Source organism: Epinephelus fuscoguttatus, linkage group LG3 (assembly GCF_011397635.1).
Source record: "Epinephelus fuscoguttatus linkage group LG3, E.fuscoguttatus.final_Chr_v1".
NCBI lineage: Eukaryota > Metazoa > Chordata > Actinopteri > Perciformes > Serranidae > Epinephelus > Epinephelus fuscoguttatus.
Genome location: NC_064754.1, coordinates 19,910,896 through 19,923,618, shown reverse-complemented (window position 1 = coordinate 19,923,618; position 12,723 = coordinate 19,910,896). Strand labels below are relative to the sequence as shown.

At 42.2% G+C, this 12,723-nt stretch overlaps 1 long non-coding RNA gene across 1 annotated transcript in view; it reads left to right on the top strand.

Annotated features, from left to right (window-relative positions):
- LOC125885388 (uncharacterized) overlaps positions 1 to 12,723 on the top strand; it is a 173,609-nt gene that overhangs the window by 49,216 nt on the left and 111,670 nt on the right. The window contains exon 3 of the long non-coding RNA XR_007448898.1: positions 1,547 to 1,636. This is a non-coding gene — a long non-coding RNA (uncharacterized LOC125885388). The remainder of the gene's footprint in view (positions 1 to 1,546; positions 1,637 to 12,723) is intronic.

Genomic DNA, 12,723 nt, shown 5'->3' with positions numbered 1-12,723 from the left:
CGGGTAAATAACCCCAGCAATGTAAAAAATAACACCAAATGCCTTTTCATGCCAGGTTTGAAATGAAATATATGAAACAAAAATATGAAATATTCATTTACGATTTTTCGCATTAAAACCTTTCAAACCAAGTCTGACACGTGTATTCGCGTTTAATGTATTCCACCGAAAATCCAATGCACCATCATTGTTGCCATCGTTGCTTGTACTGTGATACACCCACACTCAACTAGACCTTGGAGATGGGCACATTGCTCCAAGTGTGCAATACTGTGCAGAAAGGTTACAATATGGTCACACTTCTTACAGCGGGTGGCACCAACAAGCATCTTGTTATTTATCATTGATAATTATTTTAGGCCAGTTTTAATGGTCGGTTTATAATAATGGGGCTTGGTGGATTTCTCAAGTGAGCTCCCTTGCTTCCTTTGCTGGTAATGATAATAACTAATGTAATGCTATTGCTTTTCCCCTGTGGCCAGGTTTTATAGTTTAAAAGCATCTTTCAGAACAACTGTAAGTCTATGTTATTTCTGACAATAAAATCCACAGCATAACGTCAGCTAATGCACTTGGAAATGACAGGTTACCTACATGTTACCTTGACAACGAAGTATGTTTACCCCTCTTTTGTCGGCTACTCATCACATCCCCACATACTCACAAGCAAGTTCAGCTGCTACACTTCCCCAGATTTCTCTGTATATTTGTTGTCCTTGCAATCTTTATTTGATTTGTCAAAGAGGACACTAGTTTGTGAGATCAATACCATATACTTGTGTGACGGTATGAAGACATTTATGACGCTGACGTCTGAGAAAATTTGTTGATCGCATTGCATGAGCAACAGTCATTATGGTGTTGGTTGGCTTGTCAGCATCCGAAATTAACAGGAACAGCTGCGGAAAAACAAAAAAACCTTTTGGTGCAGAAAACAAAGTTTTGGATTTAGTTGCTGTGCCATTTATTCGCACCAATTATTCGCGTTTGGACCTTTGAACTCTGGGGTGAAACAACCCATTATCTTGGATGGTTTCACGTAATTGCAACGATACAATACTCTTTCAATCTGACCTGTTAATAAACAGTCTGCTCATTTTAGCCAGTACGATTGTCTGACAGTACATGTGAACCTGTTTTCAGCGATGACCCTTTGTTATCATAACCGAAAGAACGAACTTGTAATAAACCACAGTCTCCCTTTTAAAAGCTTCTTCAGGGCTATTGTCTAGAATGGCATTAGACTGTAGAGGTGTTTCTGTTTTTTTGTCCAGCTCCTGTATATGTATTCTCTGCCCTCAACTAACCCCACTGCATGCATTTCAGCAGACACAGTGGTAAACAAGCACCACTGGAAGCCCTTGTTGTTGATGAGACGCATAAGATCATCCCAGACACAGTGCTGAATATTGGCTGAATCAATTAACTGTGGAGTCTTTCTCACAAATAGACAAAAGGTTGCATTATAAGAATAAAACCGAGTATTTCCAGCTGTGGAGGTTTGACTCTAAGCATGTGTTTTTCTTGTTGTTGTTTTTTCATCCAGTGAGGTGTAACAACTTTAAAAGGCAGAGCAGCCCCAGTTTGTTCTGTTCCAACATCACCAAGATGCAGGAAAACTTTCCACTCGGAATGTGTGAGTATGTACTGTATGAATATATCTGTGCATGTGTGCATGTTTGTGTGTCTGGCTTGCACGCGTAAGTGCGTGCCTGTCTGTCTACAATTTGGGCTCACACATTGTCCTGTCAGGGGTCTGTGCAGCTAATCTTTATGCACTCTGTGACCTCCTCACTGCAAACCCTGCTAAATATATTATTCCCCTGGGCCTTTCATTGCTGCTTGGTGTCAGAAATCAATATGTATGAGGCGCGTAGATGGGAATTTCTAATAGATCTCTGCGGCCCTGCGCTGCTCTTCAATATCTGCCTTGGACTATTAGTGCCGGCTCAGTGGCGGTGAAATAACCGAGATAATCTTTTAAGGTACCTTTCTTAAGGTGGAACGGTAACTCCCGCTCTGCATTTCCTCCTCCGTACACCTGAATGGCACAGATGGATTTATTGTTTAGGGGTGTGTAGTAAAAGTGGTATGCATGCTGTCTGTGATTTGAACTGCCTTATTTAAAGGGGCTGTGTACAGTTGTGTTTGGTGTGAGTGCTGTAGAAAAATATCACTCAAAAGTGAAAATTCAGAGACAATTTTTGCTATTGAATTATTTAAAAAAATAAAAATATCACCTCAAAACAACATGAGAGATACAAATGATTCCTCACAGCGCCCCTCTCACATAAATATAGATATATAGATTTTTTTCTTTGCATCTGAATGCTGATGTGAGAGTCATATTTTTGTTAGTGCATACATGCATGTGCATGCGTGTGCCAGCGTGTAGGTGCAAGTGTGTCTGGAGGGATGTGCCTCGGTGCTAATTGCCCATATTCCTAATGCGGGGATGATTTGCTGCAGCACTTAGCTGCAGCAGCACAGGAACCTGACTCTAGTTTCTGTCTCTCTCTCCCCTCCACCACCTACAACCCCCCGCCGCCACCTCGCCGCCTCGCTCCCCACTACGTTGAGGAGGAGAAGAAGAGACATCCGGCATCAGCAGGCAGTTAGGGGAATGGCGGGAGAGGTGGAGGGAAGGAGAAGGGGGGTGGGGGTGGGGTGGGGGGGGAAGTAGGAAGAGGAGGCGGGGTGGTGGTGGTGGTGGTGGTGGAGGGGTGGTGGTGGTGGTTGGCTCAGACAGCGTGTGGTCTCGAGGGAGGGAGAGAGGCTGAAATTATTCTACGGTCACAGGCTTTTTTCCCCCCTCTCCATCTCCCGGCGAGGACCTCGGTGTATAATCCTTGGCGCTCGCCTGGCTCGTATATCTGCCGTCCCTGAGACAAAGGTTATATCTCTCTCCTTCAGGACCACTGGCCGCTGACCGAAGACCACAAGCCCGCTCTATTATCGCCACATCATCGGCGCCTGTGGAGCAAAATTAATCACAGCAGTGATCTTAATTTTTCAAAGATTTATCATGTATATTTATTCAGCCTGGAGACAAATAACATAGCGATAGGTCGTATTAAAACAAGCCTACCTGGAGTGTCTTGATGTGCTCATTAACGTTATTCGTGCTTCCTCAGGTATCTTAGTGTTTGCTTCCTTTGTTGACACGTTGGCCCGGAAATGCCTGCAATTCCACTCATTCACAAACGCTTCTCATCTCTTTTCCTCCTCGCTCGTGAAACATCACAAGCCCATGGCCCTGACTGTGAGCACCCATAAGATGAGAATAATTACCAGTCTCTTATTCCCTCTCTGCCATTACAGTCTCTCCTTGGCTCAGGCATTACCTAATCTTGGTGCAGCCACTTGATACCAATCGCACGGGTGGAATTATTAAGAGATATTTAGATGTAATGCAACTTTGTCGCCTTTGTCATTTGAGCGCCGTGGAGGCTTGGGATTCATTAAGGTTGGCTGGGGAGTCGAGCGTGGATGGAGGTGTTAAACAGCTGAGTTAATGGCTCAAATCAGGGGAAAATTAAAAATAATGGAATGAGGGACATGAGGAATGAGAGACCAAACAGATGGAGAGAGGGGTGCAGAGCAGGAAATAGAAATGGAGGGTGTAAGGGACAAAAGGAAAGAAACAATACTGTGACTGTCAGAAAGAGGCTGAAAGGGCTTAAAAAAGGAAATGAAGGAAATATAAACATAAATCTCCTCCTGCTTAATGTGGGGAACCCCTGATGGGCAATGTCTAAGTTTGGGCGTCCAGGTACACTACACGGCCATGATTCCTCCCTTCCACATACACACACATTTAAACACACTAGGCCCTCCTCTCTCATGCTGCTCATCTCGATAATTACCTCCCCCAGGTACCGGTACACAGGGATACACCACGCACGTGCTGCCACCGGGGGCACTGTGCCAGGGAGAGCAGACGGCAGCCATTCAGGGGGCAGTAAGGAGTGATGGTGTGTGTGAATGTGTGTGTGTGTGTGCGTGTGTGTGTGCGTGTGGGAAGGGGGGTTGGTGGGTTTGTGGTGGTGTAGGCAAACATCAGGGGGAATTGGCTTCTGAAAGACAGGCGTCATGGCAGGCGTACGGTCGCCTAATTACGCAAGGTCTCCCACCGCCATTAGGAACTGTCAGTAACATGAGGGGATGCAACCAGCCGCTGAAGAACAGGAGTCCACCATAATCTGAACACAGACGCTGTGTGTGTGTGCGTGTGTGTGTGTGTGTGTACTATGTGCAAGCCATTTGCATGTGGCTTTGCCTTTAACCTGAGCTGATTTTTTGATTTAATTCAGGTAAACATAAACATATTAGACATGTGCAAAGACATTGGATAGTGACATTGTTATGGAATATTAAACCTTTCATTAACGTAGTTGTGAAGACGGTGTTTGTGACTTGAGGTTTATAACTTTTTCATCTTATTCATAATAAGTTTGTGCTTGAAGATTATTTTTTCATTATCACCAAAAGAGATTCATGTCTAATCCAATGAAAGCTTGGTTTAATTTTCTTTCCTTTTTTTTGGCATCAGTGTTGTCTTTGTGTATTTTTGCAAACCCAACCAAGTAAATTTCCTTTCTGGGTAATAAAGTTAAAGGTCTAGTGTTTAGAATTTAGGGGGATATATTGGCAGAAGTGGTAGAAAGATAATATAATACAAAGATTGTATTATATTACGTATGTTTTCTTTAGTGTAAAATTACCTAAAAATAAGAATCGTGTTGTTTTTGTTGCCTAAGAATGAGTCGTTTACATCTACATAGATAGCAGGTCCTTGTCTACGGAGTCCACCATGTTGCACCACCATGTTTTTCCAGTAGTCCAAAACAGACAAACCACACACTGGCTCTAGATAGGGCCGTTCATATTTTTGTGTTTTGCATCAGCCACTGTAGTTAGCAGTCCCTTTGCGGCGAGCATTGTTAGAAAAACTGCTATTTTAACGCAAAATTGCTTTATTCAGTGTTTTTTCTGGTTTAAATCACCTGGTCTGTTTGTTTTGGAGAGCAAGAGACCTCTAATAATTCAGCTCCAGGTGATAACCTCCTGAACATCTGGATCGTAAGTTATCAGAGAAAGAGGGTGAGCACACGTTAGCAGGTGCTGGGTTAGCGTCCCATCTAGGGATGTCATGATACCAAAAATTCAGTAGTTGGTGCCGATACCAGTAAAATTACACGATTCTTGATACCAAAGTCGATACCACGGTAAATTTTTTTTTAAAAGATCCTAAGAAATACTTTATTAAAATATTTGCATATAAAATAACATTTCTTTCAACAGATTGATATTACTTATATTTTTTCTTTTTCTCTTTTCCTCTTTACCTATTTTTTGTTGTAAAAAACATTGATCAACATCCGCAATAAACTCAATAAACTATTTAAATATTAACTATTTAAATCACGCTGACAGCGTTTGAGCCAACCACAAGAATGTGTGGGATTTCTTTGGTTTGATTTATTGTTTGTCCTGTCCCGGTGCAAACAGCGTCTTTTGATGTCCGTGGTCCAGTTGTGGAAAAATCAAACAGCCCAGTACAATAAATCAAACGCACCCCAACCGCTGTGTTTCGGAAGTAGACGCACATGTGCAGTCAGGTGCTGCTGAGGGTGAAATCCCTGATCGTTAGCTCACACGCAGCTTGTCCAAGCTGTTCTCTGTGTTGTTGAAATTTTGGGATATTTTTTGATGAACTGAATGAAATTTAACGGAGCGTTAAACGTCTGGCAAGGCTGGGCTTATAGGACATCACTGGACTCTTTCCCACGGGAGGGGCTGGGGGAGAGAGGGAGATGTCCGACTCTGGGCAAGGCTCCGTCCAGCATGGACCAAAAAGACAGTATCACCGGGTTTTTTTCATCATGGAGTCAAAGGTATTGCGAGTATCGGTTCTCATGACATCACTAATCCCATCTGTGACGAGCCAAATGGCATCGGAGAAACCCTGATTTGTGTCATGAAACTGCTTTATTCAGTGTTTTTAGTTTAGTTTATTTGATTTATAAGAGGACAGCGTGCAATGACATGAAAACATGGTTGCACCAGACTTAGTGAAATGCTAATTTCCATCTGTAGTCCCACACATACAAGTAGAAGCAATAAATAAAAACAAAATTCAAGTTGCAATGCAGACTACAGTAAATCCATGTTCCAAGTACATACTGCACGGTACAGAATACAATATAAAAAGCACAATAACTACTTTATAAAGTGACCAGATTACTGGTGCTGATGCCTTACTCAAAACTTTTACCGGTTTTAATCACCTGGTCCATTTGTATTGGAGAGCAAGAGACCTCTGCAGATAATTCAGCTCTTGGTAAAAATCTCCCGAACAATGAATCCTGAAGGAATTCTGACCGGTAGTTCAGGCTTGGCACATTTGAGAAGTTTCAGCTTCTTGCAATCTGCAGTCCTCACCGCTAAATGCCACTTAATCCTACACACTGCTCCTTTAAACTTGAAGTTGATATAATAGCAGTCAAATAGAATAAAAATAATAAACTGGTCACCCATATTAAATTCCTTAAGATTCAATTACGCATGCGTATTTTGTAGGCAATATATCATGAAATACACACATGAACATCACTAATGCCGAACACATTAAATTACACCCTTGCTCAACATACTTAAACCACATATATACACGGTCCCAGATGACATCTAGCTTTGCTATTTATTTATAATCAGGTAATATCAGGCTTACACTTTATATTATTTATTTCAGTCGTTAGACTGTGATATTGTAGCTGGAAGTGAGATGAAATTGCATTTTTATCAGAAGAAAAAAAAGACAAAGATAATAATCCCTGACTTTGTGAGGGTTATGCGACAAGCAATTTGCAGCAGTTTGCATCATTACAACAAAATGTATCATTACTATCTCAAACAAGCCCCTGGTTCAGACGCTGCACGCTCGTCTGGCACTGAGGTCAGTGTCCGTGTCACGTCTGTCTGCATATGGTCCCCATGTGCCTGGCCTGTAGTTGACTGAATGAACTCTGTGGAGCTTTGTCCCCTCTGATGTTCTGTCACAGCTGGGATGGGGTGAAGTTTAGCAACCTGGCAGCAAGCCAGGAGAGTTTGGAGGTCTGCTCCTACTGTACTGAGCTGTACATCTGCACCTGTGCACCTGCTCACTGAATCCACAAACAAGCCATGTAAAAAGGGAGCTGGCACACATGGCAGCGACAAAGCACAGAGCTGTATGTCAAACTAAGAAACCTAAAATAAGTAAATACTGTTGAAACAACAAAGACTGCTTTTTCCAGACTGTGAACGCGCCCTGGGATACACTGCCACAACAAATTGTACTTTTATCATAGAACATTGGACTTTTGCTAATCAATAACCTTTGCTGTTTTCATGTTAGTGGAAACAATGCAATCATTTTATTTATTGATCGTCAGATGGAGCTTCTACCAACTTTAGCAGTGCTGCTATCCATCCAGCCTCCAACTTTATATCAAATAACACATTTAACAAAGTACTAACAATATGCAGACCAGTCCTGTTTGGTTGTTGACTGCCAGCTAGGATTTGCAACAGCCATCAAAGGACAAAACACACTTTACAATATCAAGTTTATCAAGCCTAGCTCAACAACCTCAACTGATGAACAAGCAGACAGAGACGAACCATTCCAGTGATGTCACCAACTTGCTTGTTAAACATGGCTTAGTCCTACTGTCAGAAGCAGTTTTCAGCAAATCTCGCTGGATATCGAGTTTGATTGCAGTGTCGTCATATTGAGATAATTAAAACTGCTGGCCATAACATAACATAAACCCACAGGATTGTTACATCTTGGAGACCTCTGGGTTTCAGTCACTACGTTTACATGCACAAAATATTCTGGTTTTTGCCATTGATCCAAAAAAGACAAATTTCCTACTAAGCTGTTTACATGGCTAATGAAAATGAATATGCTATGAATACTTCCGTTCACATGCAGCGTGTATACTCTGGTTAATGTGCTTTAACATGCCGTGTATCACCTCAAAATATAGAATATTGGAACAGCCTTCTTGAATAGGTCAGTGTTGCACATATCACAAAACCTGTTGGTATGCAAGTCTTTCATAAGCCCCTTTTCCACCAACATTACCAGGAACTTTTATTACCAGGAATCCATTACCTTGGTAAAAGAATTCCTGGTAATCTGTGTGGTTTGCGTTTCCACTGCACCTCAAGCATTGGCATCAAATAGTATCAAAGTATCAAATCAAAGTATCAAGTATCAAAGTATTGGCTTCTTACTCGCTAAGGTTTAATGTCACTTACAGTAACGAGTGTAGCTGCCGACAACTTGAGTCATTTTCGAGTTATCTTCACTTCGTTTCCATGGCAGCTGCTCAGCTGTTCCGGTGTTGCGTCGGTGTGTGTGCATGTGTGTTGAGGAGTTCAGCACCGGCACAAAAGAACCAATACCGTTAGCGGTCATCAATACTATGGTCACTGATAATTTAGCCCCGGGGCTAATTTAGTACCGGGTTTCGGTACCCATCCTTAATCAAAACACAAACGAAGCGAAGCGTGTAGAAATAAATTAAGTTTGCAGCGGCTGCAAACGTGTGTGTTCCACCAATCAGCGTTCTCCGGCACACAGCTCCGTCCCTCAAGAATTCCGGGTAATCTGAAAAGTCCTACCCCCCTACTAGGTACTTTTTCCAGGGAAAGTTTGGGGTTGAGGGAAAGGTTTTTACTCGGGTAATTTCGGTGGAAACGTGCAGAGATTTTTCAAAATCCCGGGTAATTGATAAAAGTTCCTGCGGGGGAAAAGGGGCAATAGTGTCTAAAAGTAGGTGTGTTTCGGGCTTTTCTTTTGGGCATGCATCTCTGCCGCGGCCTTGCCAACTGTTGGTGAGTTGGTTTGTGTGCAACGTCTCGCACAGTGCTATCTATAAACAGACAAACTGCATGTTGCAAACTGCATAAGAACCCCATTTGATGCCCAAATTCTGAATAGGTTGTCCAGATAATGCCATAAAACTGGAATAATGTGGGCATATCCCACGTCTTGATTGGAAAATGCTAAATTCAGAAAAAGGTCTAATTCGGAACAGTTAAACGCAATATGCTGTTTACACAACCTGCATCAAATTCAGAATCCTGTCCTACTCTCAATAATAGTGAAATAGTAGTGTGCATGTAAATGTAGCCATTGAGCATATCATTTAAAGGGAAAGAAAATTAAGTTCAATACAAAGTGGAGAATGACAGTTAAGGATCAAGCGGCTCTGCCCACTTCCCAACTCTACCAACAAGTGTTAGCACGCTAACACACTAAAGTAAGATGGTGACCATGGTTACCTGTTGAACATCAGTTAAGTTCAAGTTTTAAGTGTCCAGTATAATTTGGGCTTTGGTTATGTTTTTAACACTGGGGAAACCTGGGCAGAATAGACGACGTAACTTACCTGCTCAGTTTAATCCAAAAGTAACAGGCATGATCTCTGGGGAATGTCAAAAGGCATCCTGGGAAATGTAGGATGTTATTTACTAAAATAGACATAGCCTAGATGAGGTAGGTTGTTGGTACGAGGAAATAAACATAAAATAACTGCTGGGATGCACTGAACATCACTGATTTATTACATACAGCAGTGCAAGAGGATGTGTGGGTGGAATTTAATGAAAGAGCTGGAAAGAGCACATTGGGACAGGTGTACGTGTTTGTGTGTGTGTTTGTGTGTGTGTATGAGGAAGAGGCTTTTATATGTGCCAATACACCTGCACATTCAGGCTGTATTTCGCCCCTTTAAGTCTTCTCCTTTTATAAGAAAAAAAAAAAGAAAAAAGCGAAAGTGTTGAAGAAACCAAGCTGAACACAAACAGTTCTCTGTGGATCTCCAGCACAGTGTGGCAGCAGGTATTAGACATCCGCACTACGTCACACTGTGTTGTCTACCAGCCCATTGCAGCTGCTGTGGTGATAGCCCGCCGCACCCCCGCACACACACACACACACACACACACACACACACACACACACACACACACACACACGCACACTCCTCTCTCTCTTTGCCTGTCCCTTGTGCCTTCCCCTTTAAAGAGACACACGGGTGGCTGCGCTCCACTTGACATGTGGGCCCGTATTCTCACCTTAGAGACGGAGGATGGGCATGGTTGCACGCTTTGATGGCTTAATTACCGCTGTGGAAACAGGAGTGGCTAGAGAAAGAGGGAGCGAGAGGGAGAGGAAGAGAGGGTTATGTGCAAGTGTTAGCAGCACTGATAAGCTTGTGAGGATCGTTAGCGTGAGACTAAAATGGCACTGAGGTCCCATAAGGCATCTTAAATGTATGTGCTTTGGGTGAAGGGAATTCGGAGGCTTATTTAGGCTCAATGAATAGGGACGTATTTTGTACGGTTTGTGATCATGTAACCGTGCCCTGTGGAGGTATTTTATTGATTTCTAATAAGTTGCTGCCTCTTTTAATTTTACAGTCACAAAAAAATATTTGCAATGCTGAAACACATGAAAGCTTCAAGGATACAGCAAGATCCCATATTTTTCTGACTGTCAGAAAATCTCATGAAAAGGCTAAAACCAGCATTGTCTGTGTAGCCAAAGCCTCACAAGGCTTTTTCCTCTGCGCCATAGACCTCCATTGTTGTTCAGATACTATTAAAAACACATCTTGAGCCGCACCAGACTGGATAACATGTTCCTTTCTTATGATGTACATGGCCACTGTAGATTATTTTTGGTCACATAAACTGTCCACTAGAATATCAAACATGTAATAATCCACGGCTGAAAATAGCCCCAAAGAAAAGCACTGTTTATGGTGCCGTGCCATTGTTCTGATGGCTCAAAATTCCAAAGCCCCATTAGTCCAAAAAATGTCCCAGTGGACAAAAAGCCCTTTCTCCGACAGCCTGTTATCCTCCCGAAAAACACCCATTGTTTTGAAGACATGTTTCTATGAAAACAGACATTCCCTGCGGCTAGTTTCAGATTCCCTGTGGCATTTCGGCCACGTATCATGGGTGATTTTGCTGACTCTTTACAATGTTTAAGCCACCAGTCTGGGATGACTTTATTGACCCTATGCAGCATTTGAGCCACTGATCTGAAGAATTTTCCACTGACCTGTCCCTGCCTTTCCAGCAACTTTTATCCCACCAAATGTGAGTGTACTAGGCCAAAACATGATCTTTTCCTAACCCTAACCAAGTGTTTTGGGGGCCTAAACGTAACCACACATTCACCACAACGTTGATGACACATGTAATGCATCCATGGTTTACAGAAGTGTCTGAACATATTTTCTGTCAATTCAGTTGTCTTCAGTTGAGTGTTTATCTTTCGGAAAAACAGGACTTTGGAGCAATTGTTTGTCGGGGAAATGGGTTTCTGGTACAGTGGGACATTTATCGGACTAACGGCTTCAGAATCTTGGGCCTTTCGAAGCAATGGGCAGTGCCCCTATTTGATACTGTTTGAAGAACATTTGCTAAAAACCACTGCTCCTAGCTGTTGCTGGAAATGACTGAGCCTTTTATAAAAGAAACGTATATATATATATACAGTGCCCTCCAAAAGTATTGGAACAGTGAGTCCAATTTGTTTACTTTTGTTGTAGACTGAAAATATTTGGGTTTGACATCAAAAGATGAATATGAGACAAGAGATCAACATTTCATCTTTTATTTCCAGGTATTTGCATCTGGATCTGATACACAACTTAGAACATAGCATTATTTGTAATGGAACACAAAATTTTTAGGTGAGCAAAAGTATTGGAACATATAAACTTAAAATAGATTAAAGTGAATGAGACTTAATATTTAGTTGCAAATCCTTTGCTTTCAATAACTGCATCAAGCCTGTGACCCATTGACATCACCAAACTTTTGCATTCTTCTTTTGTGATGCTTTTCCAGGCTTTCACCGCAGCCTCTTTCAGTTGTTGTTTGTTTTGGGGGGTTACTCCCTTCAGTCTCCTCTTCAGCAGGTGAAATGCATGCTCTATTGGGTTTAAGTCTGGAGACTGACTTGGCCAGTCTAAAACCTTCCACTTCTTGCCCCTGATGAACTCCTTTGTTGTTTTGGCAGTGTGTTTTGGGTCGTTATCTTGCTGCATGATGAAGGATCACCCAATCAGTTTAGTTGCATCTTTCTTTAAATTAGCAGACAAAATGTTTCTGTAGACTTCTGAGTTCATTTTGCTGCTGCCATCATGTGTTACATCATCAATGAAGATGAAAGAGCCGGTCCCAGAAGAAGCCATGCAAGCCCAAGCCATGACAGTACCTCCACCGTGTTTCACAGATGAGCTTGTATGTTTGGGATCATGAGCAGATCCTTTCTTTCTCCAAACTTTCGTCTTTCCGTCACTTTGGAAAAAGTTAATCTTTGTCTCATCAGTCCATAAAACTTTTTCCCAGAATTTTTGAGGCTCATCTCTGTACCTTTTGGCAAATTCCAGCCTGGCCTTCCTATTCTTCTTGCTAATGAGTGGTTTGCATCTTCTGGTGTAGCCTCTGTACTTTTGTTCATGAAGTCTTCTGCGAATAGCAGATTGTGATACCTTCACTCCTGCCCTCTGGAGGTTGTTGCTGATGTCACTAACAGTTGTTTTAGGGTCTTTCTTTACAGCTCTCACAATGTTTATGTCATCAACTGCTGATGTTTTCCTTGGTCTACCTGTTCGACGTCTGTTGCTTAGTACACCAGTGGTTTCT